This window comes from Leptonychotes weddellii, chromosome 2, assembly GCF_054177405.1.
Source record: "Leptonychotes weddellii isolate Sample4059 chromosome 2, ASM5417740v2, whole genome shotgun sequence".
Lineage (NCBI taxonomy): Eukaryota > Metazoa > Chordata > Mammalia > Carnivora > Phocidae > Leptonychotes > Leptonychotes weddellii.
This window is the reverse complement of record NC_138370.1, coordinates 158,716,198-158,734,409: the sequence shown is the minus strand read 5'-3', so window position 1 is coordinate 158,734,409 and position 18,212 is coordinate 158,716,198. Positions and strand designations below refer to the sequence as shown.

At 40.2% G+C, this 18,212-nt stretch overlaps 1 long non-coding RNA gene across 1 annotated transcript in view; it reads right to left on the bottom strand.

The window, feature by feature from the left end:
* LOC145720222 (uncharacterized) overlaps positions 1–18,212 on the bottom strand; it is a 530,441-nt gene that overhangs the window by 292,325 nt on the left and 219,904 nt on the right. The window lies entirely within an intron of this gene.

The window sequence follows — 18,212 nt, the reverse complement described above, 5'->3', positions numbered from 1 at the left end:
CCTTATGGGTTTTTTTCTCTTTGCATAATATAAGGATACACCTGCTTTCCGGGCAGTACAGAAGAAATATTAGAAAGCAAGATGTGTGCTTCACCGTTGTGTGATGCGACAGAAAAGTTTGGACCAAGTGTGTCCACTGACTGAGCAGTGGCAGGGGGCTTGGGAGTAAGATCAGTAAGGCAAAAGGGGAGCCTGCAGATGTGGTGTGGCTGGAAAATCAGAGTGTAAATATTGGCAAAGCTACTCTAGTTTCAGAGTTATTTTGCAGTCTTCCTTAGCACTGTCTTCTTGAAGATACGAAGCTGTTGTGGACCGTGATAAACCAAGTTTATTCTATGTTACTAGCCAAGTTAGTCCTTAACCAAGTTAGTAACCAAGTTACTCGAACATTGTGTGAAGAGACATTGGCTTTGCCTCACTTTAGGTAGATTTCAGACAAGGTCGTTTAGCCTCATTTTTCTCAGTTTTTCTGTATAGAGGGAACCGATGGAGGGTTGGTGTCTCTACGGTGCTGGTAGTGAAAAAGAAGAATGCTGATTACAAAGATATTAAAGAGTTAAAATCAATGGTCTTTAGAATTTGGGAGCAGCTCCACAGATTGTCTTAGACCAGTGTTGTCACACATCACTTCCTCTGTGTGCCCACCTGATAGCATGTGAGTTATGAAGTCAAGGGTAATTGTTGGTTTTGTTTAGGTTGGTGTTGTTTTTCTACCCACAATGCTTGGAACTGGTCATAAATGCTTCTGGTTGGATAAGTCCAGCTTTCGGAAAGTATTTCTCCTTTCATGAAAGGACAGTCCATGTGTGGTCACTCACTCCATTGTTCTAATCGCTGTCACCATTCTGGTGCCTAAAAGGAGTCAGCTTAATGAGTTGTAAAGGTTATAAACACTCCAAGAGAGTTGATCCTTGCTGCTTGGGCACCTTCTGTTCCCATCAGCATGGGACAAGGCAGTGCAGCCAGGTGGTGACTCCAAGTGCACCTACTGCGAGGGAGGACCCCAGACCACTGCTGTGGTTGGATTACAGAGGAGCTAGGTGGATGGACCAATGCTTAATTTGTTCTCCCTCGGGGCAGCCTTTATAGCGATGTGTCTGCTACTCAGTAGCACCTCACAGGAGACAAATAGACAAATCCTATCCGCACACATGTGTTTCATGCATTAGAGTCTAACATGATCCCTATAGCTCTGACCTCTGGTGGATTTTTTATCTGGGTCTTATAACTCCTTGGTGTCTTAAAGACTATAATCTGTAAAATGTGTGGTGGGTAAAACAACTAGCCAGATTGCCATTCCTGTTGCGTTATTGGCCCGTAACTCTGCCAAGGGGGCTGAGAAAGCTGTAAATCTAACTTGAATTTCAGACTGAACATCCAGTTTCAACTGGCCTTAACCCAGCCCTAAACATTCACTGTGCATTTATTTACCTCTACAGCTCAGACCCTACCTGACCTGGATCTTTACATTTCTGTGCTAACAGTTCATTCTTTATCAGTAATGATCTTTCTGGAGCCATTTGATTTGTCTGTGCACTGACACATGATATTTGGATACACCATGATTTATTTCCTTGCTGGCTCTGCACATGGAGTTTGGTGACATGTTTCACAGGAGATCACCTGTGATGAGGACAAAGGTCGGTGGAAAGCTGTTCAAACAGAGGTTTGGCCTCGAGGAGCCCATCTGAACCTCAACTCTCGACCTGTTCATTGACTGTGTTTGCTAATTGGGTCTTCAGTACAAAACAAGAAACAATGCTCAGCACTGCTAACCGTTCGCTTAGCCAGAATATGAAAATCAATCTGCTGATGACCAAAAAGGCATAGCAAACAACATCCCTATGGAATTGGGTGTTTTTAGTCTTGGCGTTCAACAGATGTGGTCTGAGAGCTCCCACAACCCATGAGAAGATGCAGTTCACATAATTAATGCCAGGTTGGCTTCTTGCATGTAGGGCTACAGAGAGATGGAGAAAAAGCGAGGGAGCCTGAGGTTAGTAGAAATAAGTGACCTGCGAAGGTTGTTTGGATTCAGTAGAAATGATGGTGCATAATCTGATGTCATGCTACGTATTCTTTTCTTTAATCACTTCTCACTGATTTTTGCAGCTTGTGAAGGGAAGTAAACAACACAAACACAAAACAACAACAACAACAAAAACCCTTTCTCCGAGTAAATTCCTTGGTTAGACTCTAAGAAACTGGCTTGTCTGGCTGGCCGGGGACCAAGGAAAAATAAACCTGGTGGCTTCTGTGTCCTGAAGTTTCCCCTTGAAGCTCTCCTGTTGTCAGCATTTCAGAGAAAGAAGTCAACTGATCTCATCTGAAAATCACACGGAAAGTAGGCATGTTTTCATCACACGGAAAATGAAAACATAAGCTCTTGACTTTTCTCAACTTAAATCTTGTCAGATCCAAAGGAAATTAAAGAAACATATGTTTGAATTTAGGAACCTGATTAAAGAAACACCTTGGAAAGTAGCCCCCTTGCACTGGACCTTCTTAGGTAGAATTTATTAGAAGCATCCCAAGTGGCAGGCATCCCTTTTATTTTCTCTTTCTCATTTACAATGGGAAGCTCTTTGTTTCTTTCTCAGACGCTTGATGCTAAAACAAGTACAAAACAGGAAGGCATATTCTAATCAGGGGGCTATTTTCAAAGCTTGCAACAGTTAAGTTACATTGTATGTATCCAGGAAGACATTTAAAAAAAAATAACAGCACCTCTTTTTCCTGATGTAACCTTTGAAATTTATCTCCAATCCCACTTCATATACTTTCTTTTTAACAAAGGAAGAAAAGAGAAAAGAGAAAATAAAGAAGGAATAAATCAACTGTAATGTGGCAGATGCCTTCCTCGTTGCTTCTAATTGTGTAAAGAAACAATATAATGCAGTAAAACTTGGAGGATTTTATTTGGTTTATTAGCTCTGACTGCATCCCAAGTTGTCTCACTGCTCCAATTTTAGACAACACATGACATCATAATTGCTTCTGGCACTTTACAGTAATAGATACTGGTGAGAGTTTTTTAGCACCTCCCCACCCCCACCTCCCCCCCAACTTTATGAGTACTTCTTTGGAGAACTCCAAAGAAGCCTCTCATCCCTCTCATTTGCAGAGCATGCACATTTTGACTGAGGTAGCTTTCCACTATGCTGCTTGCAAAGATATCTGCCCTATTTAAGTTTGAAGGCAGCTTTCTTCAATCCACCAAATAGACTCTCAGGGTTTCACGGCACACCTACCAGCTTATTCAGTGCTGTACACTTGTCCAGGGTCCTGAGCTGGGGAGGTTAGCAAAATTAGCCCTGACCAGGGCAGCAATTAATCTGTTCTCAGCAAACCCAGATCCTGAAAGTGATACCCTGGACCACTTTGTAGTAGTCTTGAGATAGTATTTAGATCCTCAAAATATATGGAGGATTTACTTTCCCTCTGCTTGGATGACCTATGCTGTGTGCTTAAGCCTCAGCTAATGAACCAGTGGCAGGGAGATAGCTAAATGAAGTTACCGACACAAATGTGAGTTTATGACTGACCCACGCACTGGATGATAAGGACATCTTTATAAATATGGGAAGCTGATGCAGGCTGTGACTGCCACACAGCAGATTAGCATTGTTAAACTGTGTCGCAGTCCAAACAGTGCCTGGCTTGAATATTTATTATGTTCTTTAATCTTGCTGAGCAAACAGGCTATATTTATCAGCAAAGGGAAGGAGCTTCCCTTTCAAGGGTCAATGTGTCCAGAAAGGCTTCATAAAGACATCCATTGTGAGAGTTGGCAGGGTTGGTGGAGATCATTTAAGCCCTTTCTTTGTATGTGGGGAAAGAGAACCAGAAATGGTAAGTGACTTGTCCAAGGTCACGTAGCTATTATGTAGTGGTGGTGAGACTGGTCTTCTGCTCTTCTGATTTCTAGAGAATCGTTCCTCTCATTGACACAAGCACCCTCATATGAACCTACAAACAGTTTCTGCTGTCCTGCAAAGTCACATAGTGATGGAGATCCTGAGCCACTTTATATGTTCTCTCTCAGATGTCCCTTAGCACTGGCCTCTATGAGGAACAGAACAAATTTCTCTAGTCGTCCCACTGCCTGGGCCACAATTAGCATGCTGTGACATGACCTTCCCTTTGCCTCATTGAAGTTCATTTAAGGCTCATTTCTTCAAGACCTTCTCCTCACTTGTGGCTGTAAATAGTGTGGGCATTAATAGTTACATGTTGCAATGTGAGGTCAGAGCCAACTGGAAATAAACCCTCTTCTGGGTCCAGGACCCTATATGTGTCTTATTTGGTTCTTAACACTTTCTCCTTTGAATCACCATTTTATGTTCTCATATAATACTGCTCTTTACTCTACAGCAGATGTCCAAGACTGGTATTACTACCTCTATTTTACAGATGAGTAAAGCAAGAGTTTAAGAGACTTACGTAAGATAAATGAAAACAAATTAGCCAACGGACTGAGGATCCAGTATGGAAAACAAGATATCTAATTCCTGGTCTGATCTTATTTCTACCCCCACACAACTCCATTTCCCTCCAATGCCTTGCACATAAACAATAATTAATACATTTGTTTTGAATAAATGAGGCAAAACCTCACTTCCAAATGTTTCCAATTTCATATTTAGAGATACCTTAAACTCAGGGTCCTAGAATAAATTTATTATCTTCCCCTACAAATCTGCTATCCAACTTTTATTCCTTATGTTACAGGAGAAATCCTACTTGTCTCTCTGTCTAAAGCAAAATCCTGCAAGTCATTCAAGACCCAGGGACTCATCCCCCAAGTCTGGCTAATTCTCTTCCTTATGTATCTTGTTTCCCATTCTCTCCGCCGGCTGCTACCATCCTAGATCAGGTCCTCATTATCTCTGAGCTGCATTAATGCAATAATCTTCTTAGAGGACTCTCTCCGGAAGGGCTCCCCTCTCCTCCAGCTTGTTCCTCACAGAGATGTCAGTTCTAACTCATGAGTATGATTATGACACTTGCCACCATCATGGATCCCCATTTTTCAAGGATCATAATCTTAAACTATTTACAGGGCATGCCATACCCTTCATGAACTGGCCACTGCTTGCCCTTAGGGAGTTGTGTCTTGCCCGTCTTAACTTTTCACTGTACTCTAGCATTGTTGAACTCTTGTTATTTGTCCCACAAGCTCTTTCATATGTTCAAGTCTTTGCATGTGCCATCCCCTGGAATGTCCTCCATCTCTGACAAAGTTGTACCTAAATAAATGATATTGTGAAGACATGTAACCAGTTCTTCTACCATTGCAGTTCATGTTCTTTTCACAATGTTAAAGTGGCATTTAAAAGCAGCTTCTGGGACTTTTGCTTCAGGCAAATGAGATACCGCTCATACTTACTAATGGTTAAAATTAAAAAGATGGACTATGTGAAGTGTTGGTGAGGATATAGAAAAAGTGGAACTCTCATACATTGCCAGTGGGAATGCAAAGTCATTCATTTACTTTGACACTTTCTTTAGAAGTTAAGCATATACCTATTTGGCCCTTCTATTCCTCAGTATTTAGCCAAGAAAAACTGAAGCATATGTCTATACAAAGGTTTGCACACCAATGTTCATAACAGCTTAATTGTTATAGCCCCAAACTGGAAACAACCCTAATGTCCATCAACAGGTGAATGTATGAACAAATTGTGGTCTCTCCATATAATGGAACACTAGTCAGCAATATAAAGAAATGGACTATTGATATCTCTATAATATAAAATAATATTAAAATACTTATGGGAAATGATAGAAGCCAGAGAAAAAGCAGGGCATATTGTGTAACTCCATTTGCATAAAAATCTAAGAAGTACAACTAAATGCATAGTGACAGAAAGCAGATTAGGGCTTATCTGGGGATGGGGATGTCAGGAGGAGAGGATAAGAAAGAAAGGGAGGAATGGACTTAAAAAAAGGCTTAAAGAAACTTTTGGGGATGCTGCATTTGTTTATTATCTTGATTGTGGTTATGCTTTAACAGGTGTATACATATGTAAAAACATTAAATTATATATTTTAAGTATGTATGGTTTATTATATGTCCATTAACCTCAATAAAGCATTTTTAAGACTCAGATTTTAAAAATTAAAAACAACGAATTTTTCATCAGGTTCTAAAAATTAAAAATAATGAGTTTTTAGTTGTGAGAATTTCAGGCATTTTGGTGGGTGACATGATCCTGGTCAGAGACTCATTTTTCCTCTTCTTTCGGTAACACCCAGGAATCAGGCTTGTCTCACTGACTATTCCAAGTCAAGTATTTCTAGGAATAAATTTTATGTCTGGAAATAAGGAAAGAAGTGGAGCATCTTGCTGAGAAGAACTAGGAAATTCCAGACAGCTTCATCTGGGATTTTCTTCCCGTATCTGTCCGAGTAGACAAAATACTTTTACAAAAGTACCCCAAAACATCAATGGCTCAAGACGATGAAATATATTTCCCACTCTGCAGGTGTTCAGATAGCAGTGCTCCATGTGGTGATTCAGAAACCTTTATTTTTCCATCTGATGGCTCCATCATGCCTCAAAACCTCAGTGTCTCCTCTTGTATCTGGTCAGTAGACAGAGGAAGTGTGAGTGGAGGATGACACTCGAGGTGTTACATAACCTACGGCTGGAAGTGGTGGACCTCACTTTACCCACATACCCATAACCCACTGGCCAGAAGCCATCCTCAAAACCACACCGAACACTAGCTGTGTATCTGGTAGAAAAAGGAAACTGCTACCAGTCTGTATGACGCTTCTCAGTATCACCCTCACCTCCTGTATTTCTTAGGGAGGCAGCACCACCACTTGAACAAATACACTCATTCACTCTTGAATAACTATTTTTGGCATACTTCCTGTGTAAAATACACAGTAGGCCTGGTCCCTGTCCTCATTATAATTGCAGTGTCACAAAGGAATATAGTATACACAAGGAGAAAGGCATATTAAAAAGATACATTTATAAATGATTCATTACAATTGAAGTATTACAAGAAGAAAGATCAGACAGAGGACTCACTAGGAAAAAGTACTCAGAGTACTCTATAAGAAAAAGGTGAACGTTCACTCACGCAACTTTTTCATTGAACACTTACGAGTGGGGCACTGAGCTGTCATGATGCAAAACGTCCAGTCATCCTTGCACTTTTGGAGTTTACAACCAGTTGAGGAAATAAAACACCCATGCAAGAAACTCTAAGAAAAAGTGCTATAAGAACGTGGAGTGGTGACAGCCAGTTATCCACAAGACCTGCTTCCCTATCTTCCAGCTGTGCTCGTTAATTTTATGTGTCAACTGGGCTAAGGATAACCAGAGAGCTGCTAAAACATTGTTTCTGGATCTGTCTGTGAGGGATTTTCCAGGAGAGATTAGCATTTGAACAGGTAGGCTGAGCAAAGATTGTCTTCACCAATACAGGTGGGCACCATCTGATCCATTGAGGGCTTGAATAAAACAAAAAGGCAGAGGAAGGGCGAATTTGCACTTTTTTGGCTTGAGCTGAAACCTCCATCTTTTCCTGCCTCCAGATACTGGGCTCTCTTGGTTATCAGGCCTTTGAACTTGAACTGAATTACACCACTGTCTTTCTTGGTTCTCCAACTTTTAGGCAGCAAATTGTGGGATATCCTGGCATCCATAACCACATTAACCAATTCCTATAATGAATCCTCTATCTATCTATCTATCTATCTATCTATCTATCTATCTATCTATCATTTATCTACTTATCTATCAATCGATCATCTATCAATCATCTATCTATCCCATTGGTTCTGTTTTTCTGGAGAACCCTGACAAACACATCATCCTTCTATGCAGTTGGGTATAGCTATGAGACAGTTTTTAACCATGGAATGTGAGCAGAAATGGTATTTTCAAATGTTGCCTCTTTTGTTTAAAAGAACATCACTGGGGGCACGTGGGTTAGTTAGTTAAGCATCTGACTCTTGAGCTTAGCTCAGGTTTTGATCTCAGGGTCGTGAGTTCAAGCCCTGCATTGGGCTCCACACTGAGTGCGGAACCTACTTAAAATAAATGAATGAATAAATAATGAATAAATAAATAAATAAAAGAACATCATTGTCCCTAGATCCTTGCTATATCTTTTTTCTCCTGAGCTGTGCCTGTGACCCAACTTCAACCAAGTGAAAAAGGACAATGACCGAAAGTATCGTGGGGCCAAAAGATGGAAGACGTCTGGGTCTCTAAATGATGGGGACTAACCTGGACTGCTCATTTCAGGGATCGTAAGACAGAAAGCCATAACTTTCATCTCATTCAAGCCACAATATTTCTGTGTCTTTTTGTTGCAAGAGCTTAGTCTTTACTCCTAAGTTATTCTGAGATATATAAGAAAACAGAATGACTTTCAAAGGAAAAAGATCCCTTCCTGCAGTGATCAAAGGATGCTTCATGGAGAAGGTGACATTTAAATTCAGCCTTTTTTAATCAGTTGAGGAAAGGGGATTTCAACAGAGGAGTGTGCCTAAGCAAGGGAATGGGACTAGTAAAGCATCAATTAACTACAGAGCCACATTCTCACACACAGCTAGAGACAAATTCACTCTCTTTTCCCTCTCACTATACAGGATGTAGAGTTCTCTAATTTTAGAAGTCCTTTTTTTGTTAGTTCCAGTCTAAAGATGTTCAATAACCTGTAGGGTTGGCAACATACTTAAAATTATTTTTAGATTTTTTGGTGAAATTTGCCATTATAATTAATCTTTTTTTTTTTTTTAAAGATTATTTATTTATTTATTTGACAGAGAGAGACACAGCGAGAGAGGGAACACAAGCAGGGGGAGTGGGAGAGGGAGAAGCAGGCTTCCCACAGAGCAGAGAGCCCGATGCGGGGCTCAATCCCAGGAGCCCGGGATCACGACCTGAGCCGAAGGCAGACGCTTAATGACTGAGCCACCCAGGTGCCCCTATAATTAATCTTCTTTTCTAAGACTCCTCATAATCCCTGAACTATCACAGCTGTGAAATGAGAATAATCAAGATAATTGGCTGTATGATTCAGCTTCAAGTGTCATGATGACCTGGGTGATCTGGGCTGTTCAGAATTTGGAGCATAAATCCTCTGAACATCTCCATGTCACCTACTTGTACCCACTTTTTAAAAAAAGATATGTTTATTTATTTTAGATAGAGAGAGAGCGCACAAGCCGGGAGAGGGGTGGAGGGAGAGGGAAATAATTCTCAAGCAGACTCCCTGCTGAGCACAAAGCCGGTCATGGGGCTCAACCCCTGGACCTTGAGATCATGACCTGAGCTGAAACCAGGGGTTGGACACTTAACTGATTGAGCCACCCAGGTGCCCCTACTTGTACCCACTTTTTGTGGGGCAGTGGGTATAGCTAACACTTCCTTTAATTCAAAGAGATTTTCTTTGTTCTGGGCTGAATTGTGACCCTACCCACAAATTCATATGTGGAAGCCCCAACCCCAGTACCTTACAGTGTGATTGTATTTGGAGATGAGGTTCCTTAAGGAGGGGATTCAGATAAAATCAGGCCTTTAGGGTGGTCCTTGATTCAATTTGACTAGTGTCCTTATAAGAAGAGGAAATTTGGATGCAAAAGGAGACAACAGGGATGCATGTGCACAGAAGAAAGACCATGTGAGGACACAGCTAGAAGGAGATCATCTGGATGCCACGGAGAGAGACCTCAGAAGAAGTCAAACCTTCTGATACCATCGCTCTTGGACTTCCCAGCCTCCAGAACTATGAGAAAATAAATTTCTTTTGTGTAAGCCACTCAGTCTGTGGGATTTTGTTATGGCAGCCTGAGTAGACTAATATATTCTTCTTCTTACCCTTCCCTCAACCTAAATGTTGAGATTCTATTTCCTTGGAAGTCATGATCATGAGAGTTTGCTCTATAGTTTAGAAGGTGTTTGTTATATACATGATCTCATTCCAATTTAGGTAACTGTGAGGTAGATTCTGGGCTGGTATCATTATCCCCACTGTATAGTTAGGAAAACTGAGGTTCAGGAAAAGTGACTTGCTAGTTTGCTTGAAGTTTTGCCAACATATCACTATGGATCCAGGAATCAAGCCCAGGTCTCTTGATGTAACTCTAGGGCTTTAAGATAACAGGACTCCTCTCCTTATAGTGTTTTGTCCTTAGAAGACTGCCAGCAACATTTCCACTGCAAAATAGAAAGGTATGTGCTGGTTCTGGAGCCACACTGCGTGAGGCTAAATCTTGGTGTGTCATATCCCAGCTGTGTGACCTTGGGCAAGTTAATCACTTTGTGTCTTAAGTTCCTTATGTATAAAACGAGGATAAGAACAATGCCAACTTCATATTTTGTTGAGATTAACTGATGTATTATATGTCACATGCTAACTAGGTATCAGTTATTTTATTATTATTATAATTAATTATTGTTATTATTTTCTGCTTGATTCTGATCATCTAATTCCTGAAAATTCAAGATTAAATCCAGTTAAGTTTTAGTTTCTAAATTCCAAAAGAGGACGTCCTGGGGAATTCCAGATTCTCTTAAGTTTCAACACTCCCTTATGAAAGAGGATCTTGTAATATACAGTAGAAACCTTAAAACCTACAAGACTTCAGTTCATCAGAACCCAGTGACCCCAAGCCCTAAATTAACTAAAATTTCTTTCTTTTACTTTGTGTTTTGTCTTTGAGAAAGAAACAAATCAGGAGAGGCAGTTGATGTTTATTCATGCAGTAAATATTTAATGAGCACTTACTCTGTGTAACGTATTCTGCTGGGCACTGTAAGGGACACAGGAGATGACCCAAATGCTTAGTCTGTCCTTAAGCTGTTTACAGGCTAGTAGCTAAGATAGGACATGTACATATGAGTTTAATGTAAGGCACAGATAGTAAGAACAATGAAAGGGATATAAGTACTTTCCCAAAGTGCTGGAGATCTGGAACTTAACCTTTTTTTTTGTTTTGTTTTAAATCAGGCAGATCATAGGCTAAGTGACTTTTGGGCTCTATCTTTTACTATCTGTACAACAAAACTAATGCTAAGAAGGTCATTCCTGAGGGCCTGCTGTAACCTCACTTATTATTGTAAGATTCACTTATGGTTTATTGGGCTGATGTAGGAGAGGTCTGGGGTAAAGAAACAAAACAAGATTTTATCCAGCACCACCCAGAATCATGTCACCAGGATATTCTGTTCCCGGCTAGGGGCCTCCCTGGCCCCCTGCAGGCCAACAACATATTTTTTTAGTGGCTTTAAAAGTTCTCAGTGTTTTGGGGATTTTGAGGGGGAAGTTGCAAAAAATTCTTACTGTTTGACTAAACAGATTGGCAACAAGGGAAAAAAAGAGAAGTGCTAAATAATAATAGTTAATTAATTCTTACGATAATTTAATAGGTGGGGGCAATATTCCCACCCCATTTTATAGATTAAGACACTGAGGCACAGAAAAATCCAGCAACATGCCCTATATCACATAATAAGCATTGGGGTCAGGATTTTAGCTAATTCCAGCAATATGTGGAGAAATCATGCTTAACCCTATGTTATACTTTTTTTTTTAAGAGTTATTTATTTATTTTAGAGAGAGAGAGAGAGACAGAGCATACGAGTGGGAGAGGCAGAGGGAGAGGGAGAGAATCTCAAGCAGACTCTACACTGACTGTGGAGCTCAATGCAGAGCTCGGTCTCACGACCATGATATCGTGACCCAAACTGAAACCTAGTTGGACACTCAACACTCCTGAGGGTCCCCCCATGTTATACTCTTAACAACATAGTACAAAAGTGAGCAAAGTAAATGAGACAATTCACAGGTGAGCAAATATAATGGATAACAAAGATTTAAAAGGATTTTCAGCCTTTTTAGTAATCAGATAAACACAAAATTTAAAAAAATTACCAGTTTTAGGCTTGGGGGGCGATACAGTATCTGTTATAATTTGTTCAACTCTGCGATTGAAGCAAGAAAGCGGCCATAAAAAAATTATGAAAAATGGATGTGGCTGAGTGCCAATAAAAATTTATTTACAAAAACAGGCAGCAGGCCAGATTTAGCCAGAGGGCCATAGTCTACCGAACTCTGCATTATGATATTCTATGCAATATGATATAAGTATGAAAAAGAGCAGATAAAGAACATGAAGGAATATCTCAGATTGGTATTAAGAACAAAATGCAAGTTTCAGGGTAATGTGTATGGTAAAACTCAAATGTGAAGAATTATATATCAAAATATAGAGTTATATATATAAATGTTGGTATAGGCAAAGTGTGGAATGATATATATACACTCAAACTCCTACCATTGGCTCCTTCAGGGGTATGATTGAAGTTGAACAGGTAGAGACTTATTGGCATTTATATATATGTGCTCTGATTTGTTTGGCCCTCGAGACCAACACATATTATTATTAGAATTGAAAGAAAAACAAGCAGTATATCATAGAAAGAAGAAAAAAGAAAGAAAGAAGGGAAAGAAGGAGGGAGGGAGGAAGGAAGGAAGAGAGGGAGGGAGGAAGGAAAAAGGAAGGAAGGAAGGAAGGAAGGAAGGAATCTTTATTGATCTTCAGCTTTCCAATAGGAGAAACACTCTGTAGGAAGGACAGATTTTTCGTAGGTGAAAGGCAGGTCAGGATATGTGCCTGGCACAGAATATGGGCCCTCAATAAATTCTTGGCAAATGATTAACTTCATGAAGGTATTTTCATGAAGGAAAGAGAAAAGATCAATGACTTTATGAATATTTCCCCCGTCCTTTCCAAGATTGGCATTGTGGATGAGTATGTGGTTGAATTCTTGCAATGCCCCTTCTTGGCTGTGAAACCGCACAGTTTCTAACTTCTCTGTGCCTCAGCTTCCTCATCTATGCAGTGGGGACCATAATAGTAGGTATTATTTAATGAGTAGGTATCTCATTAAAATGAGATAACATGTAATGGTGCTTAGAACAATGCTTAAATTGAAAAGGTTGAACTAAATGCTGTTGATATTTGACTCCATCCTATAAAACTGGCAACTTAATACAATTCAACTTAATCCATAAAAATGAGATCTTGCTTTGTAGGTCTTTCCAGTCTTGGGGGTTAGGGTGAGAATCAGCTGTAGGTATGGGCATAGTGCCCTGCAGCAAACTGTGGGCGGTGGAGACAGACAGTTTTGACCCTGCTTCTATGAACAGTGTGATTTTGGGTAAGTCATTTGTCCTTGCTGAGGTCATTCTTATCTGTAAAATGGGGATAATCATATATCACTTCCAGTTGCTATGAGAGTTGCACAGAAAACACGAGTCTCTGCACATGGTCGGCATCCACAATGAGCAGTCCTATTGTGGTTGACCCACCACTGGTGGGAAATCAAACTGGTGTAGCTACTCTGGAAAACAGTATAGAGGCTCCTCAAAAAGATAAAAATAAAGCTACCTATGACTGCACATATATAAAAGCTACCTATGACTCAGCAACTGCACTACTAGATATCTATCCAAAGGATACAAGCATAGTGATTTGAAGGGGCACATGCACCCCAATGTTCATAGCAGCAATGCCCACAATAGCCAAAATGTAGAAAGAGCCTGGATGTTCATCATCAACAGATGAATGGATAAAGAAGATGTGATATATATATATAAAATGGAATACATATATATAATGGAATATTACTCAGCCATCAAAAAAAGAAATCTTGCGTTTTGCAACGAACTAGATGGAACTAGAGGATATTATGCTAAGTGAAATAAGTCAGAGAAAGAGAAATATCATATGATTTCACTTATATGTGGAATTTAAGAAACAAAACAAATGAACATAGGGGAAGGGAAGGAAAAAATAAAATAATATATGCAACTAATGAATCATTGAACACTACATCAAAAACTAATGATATTTATTATATGTTGGCTAATTGAATTTAAATGAAAAAATAAAAAATAAATAAATAAAGTAAGAGGAAAACAGAGAGGGAGGCAAATCATAAGAGACTCTTAACTATAGGGAATAAACTGAGGGTTGCTGGAGGGGAAGGGGTGGGGGATGGAGTAACTGGCTGATGGGCATTAAGGAGGGCACTTGATGTGATGAGCACTGGGTGTTATATGCAACTGATGAATCACTAAATTCTACCCTTGAAATTAACACACCATATGTTAACTAAATTGAATTTAAATTAAACAATTTTTTTCTTGGAAATGTGATCGCAGGGCAGGGATGGGGAAGCAACTCATGGAAACGAATGGAATCTTTTTCCTCAATTTTTGGCATTTTTGCTGGTGGCAACAGACTTTGCTATCAATTAGAAATGACTGGGGTCTCAGGCTCAGGAAAACTCCAGATAACAGTCAAAAGATACCAATTCTTTCTGTTATCTCAGCTGCCTTAGGTACCCTTTCCTGCATGTGAGATTAGTTGAAAATTCATGTGTATCTGGCTTCATAAACATTTACTATCCCCTATCCATCTCATCAGAAAACAGGAGGGTAAAACTGTACTTACACCCTCTGACCTCTCTGAAGTTTGGTTTTTCTTTCATTGAGCAGCAGGCTTCTTGAAGGGGGAGTAATGACATCTGACCCCACAGGTATGCATGTCCAGAGATCACAGAACATACTGCTTGACTTAAGAGCAAGATATTCAAAATTCATGCTGTGCCCAAGGAAAAGCCATTTTAAGGACCAACATCCTAAACATTTTGTTCAGTCCTCATCCATCTAAACAGCTCTTTGTTTTTTCTCAACACTTCACCCTCTCTAATTCTTCCCATTGAAAGTGTTTGGTGCTGGCATTCAGATGATTGGGTTGACTTATGTCATGTGTGACTTGGGAAAATCACCTAACCTTTCTCAGCTCTAGTTTATCTCTTTGCAAAATGGGGTTAATAATAGCATCATAAAGAAGCTGTAGAGAATTGACATTTGTTGAGTCCTGACATGTGCCATGTATTTTTTATTGTAGGGATTTTTATTGTATTTCTTGTCATCTTGGGTGACATGTAGCATCCATTCTTCTTTCCTCTGATAGCATTCGATTTCCTCTGGGGGATCGCCCTCTCCTCTAGTGTGGGTACTCTCGGTGGGACCGTGGAGTCTCCTTTCTCACCATTGCTGTGGATGGGGTCCTTTTGCCAGGTTGTTTTTTTTTGTTTGGCCTAATATACCTAAAGGGAAGTCACATACACCACATATGGTTAAGCAGATTTTCGGGCTTGAGGATCTTAAATATTGAACAAAGTCACTGGAAGATACAGCTAGAATTCATTCCCCATAGAGCAGCTCTGCTGTGGGGCTACAGAGCGTATTCGGCCATGAACACTATCTGGGAGTCTCCGGGTTCCTATCTGGTGAGAGCCCTGTCCTTCACTTTCTCTTTAATCTTTTTACTTCCTCCATATTTTCTCCAAATCATTTATTTTCTTTGAGTTTTTTTTAATTTGTTTGCAACCAAAAAAATTCCTATTTACCGACAGGAACATTATTTTATTTGATCCTGACAGTAATCCTATGAGGTGGGTACAATGATTGCTCCCACTGTCCCTGAGAAAACTGAGACCCCAAATGTTAAGTCATTTACTCGAGTCGTGTAGTAGGAGAAGTGGGAATTTAAACCCAGATGAGGCGAGAAGGACTAATAAGATGCAAGCATTTGAAGGCACCTTGCGTCGTCCTTAGCTCACAGTAAACACTTAGCAACGTTAGTTAATTCTAAAATTAATTCTGAGTCTTTGTGGTCAGTAAGAAATGGCTGCTTACTGTGAGGGAAACAAGTAACATCCCCAGGATGAGAAAATGTCAAACAAAGTGACGATTCAGTGATTTATCATCTTACAGGAATGTTGTTTGTCATCTTTGTCCATTTCTTGAAACTTGAGCTTTTTAGGGGCATGGTCTCTGCTCTGAAATCTCATTGCATTTCCAGAGAATATTAGGATATTTGGGCACTTGAGCTGCATTGAACAAGGTCTGTTAGAAACTAGCCACAAAGTTTGGATTAAAATTGTTTTCTTGTGGTTCCGTGTGGTCTGGATCTTGAAATAGCCACTGCCACAGCTTCAAGATGCCACTGACATGTTAGTTCTGCAACAAGCAGTAACAATCTCTGAGCCTTCCGATCATCCTCGAAAAGCATATAGCACTCAGTCTGGGAAATGTTTCCAAGCTAATTGTTTAACAGAAATTCTACAAGATAGCAGTGACTATTCACCAGTTGTTTAACACTGGTAGAAATCTAACTGCATGGCAACCATTTCGATAAATGCTGTTATTAAGTTTTATTTGGACTTCCCTCTGTATTTCTCAAGAGGACAGTTTGATTTCTTTTCAGGGATATTTTCATTCAAGCAACATCAGATTTAGCTTTACGTTCTGTATATGCTTGGTGTTGTACTGATCCACAATAAAACCTCAGGCCCTTGAGTGTCGATTGTGCATGGAAGCAGTTTTTAATAGGATGAATTCCTAGGAGAAAGTCGAACAGTGTCTGTTCTTTTCCCTTCCTTCTTGCGGTGTTTTCTACTTCTCCTCTCCTCTCCTTTCCTCTTCTCTTCCCCTCCCTTCCCCTTTCTTTCCTTCTTTCTTTCTTCCTCACTTTCTTCCACCCTTTCCTTCCTTCCTTCCACCCTTTCCTTCCTTCCTTCCTTCCTTCTTCCTTCCTTCCTTCCTTTCCTCCTTCCTTCCTCCAAGGCTAACATAGAATGGACTCCAGGCTCCTTGTGGATGTTTGTGTCAAATTAAATCTGACTGTTTCCAAAAGGTCACTCTGGTCATTTGGAAATGACAAAGGGTAGACCTCTTTGGGGCCTGCACCTGTTTAGTACCATCAGCATCGTGCTCTCCAGCTTCCTTGCAAGGATATTTTCCATTGCAATAAAATGGTGTGGATTTGGAAGACTCAGGGATGGCCTGACTTTCTGACTGTTTTGTCTCCGTCAGTATGTCAATAATCAGCAGGGGAGCCCGCACTATGGAACTTAACTCCTGGTCTTTGCACACACTCACTCTTCAGCTGAGTCCCTGATCGCATGGGGGTTGGCTTTTACATGTACCTCTTGTTAAGCTTATGGCTGTGTTTTAAAATAATGAGACCAGTTTGAACGGAGTGCTCTGGGGAGGAAGCAGGCTTCTTTGGTGTGGTGCTCAGTAACACTTGGGTTAGGGATCTGTCATTCTTACAAAGTTCTACTTGGGGATTTTGCCACAGCCTGGCCTGTCCCAAGTGCTGAGTGTCTCCTCTGATGGGGGAAAGTTTTCTTTATTGGATGGGTGTCCTCAAATGCAGTTCACAGGTTTTCCTGGAGGATCTGCCTGCTGAATCATGACATATATGTGTCTTCCGATTAAAGGATCCCCTTTAGGGATGACTTATTTTACAGAATACTATGCCCAGATGAACTTGGAAGAAGAACTTGAGGCAGTTGTGTTCATTTTTCAAATAAAGAGTAAATAACATTCCCTCATAATGATCAGCATACTGAAAACATGTCTTAAACTAAATACGTTACTCTCACAGAGCTCCAAAGAAATGTTGACAATCTTTCTTTATGTGGGGAATTGCAAACATAGAGTTTGCCAGTGTTCTTGAATGTTAGCTTATTACTCTGAACTTAAGGTGCATTTGTAGCAGTTAAAGGGGACGACCCTTGTAACTATGACATAGGAAATATAAAATATACTTAAACTTTTTAGCATAGTATTCACATATTGAATGCTAATTATTATTTTTGCTATTGATCTCTTGAAAGACAGAATATTTGGAGAAATACAGTTGAACTCATTGCTGATAAATATTTGACTTTTAGACACTAAAATGGTACATTTTGATAAACTATTGAATCATAGCGCCCTAGATGTTAAGTGACTTGACCAAAGCCAATGTGGTGGTTTCAGAAATCATGTTGTAAATCGCTGACTTTCCTCCCATCAAGAAGTAGAGCCAAATTCCTTTTATCTTGAATATGGACAGGACTTAGTGGCTTGGTTCCACCAAAGAGAACGCAGCAGAACTTTCCAGACCAGATCATGACAGGCAGCACAACACATCTGACTCTCGCTATCTCTTACAGTGCTCTCTCCTGGAATCCAGCTGCCACACCACGAAGAAGTGCAGGCCACCTGTCAGTATTTGGCCAACAAGTGTACTGGGCTGGAGTCCCAGCTGATGGCCCGCATCAAGAGCCAGGCATGGGAATAAGGGAGCCTTTTTTTTTTTTTAATTTTTTTTTT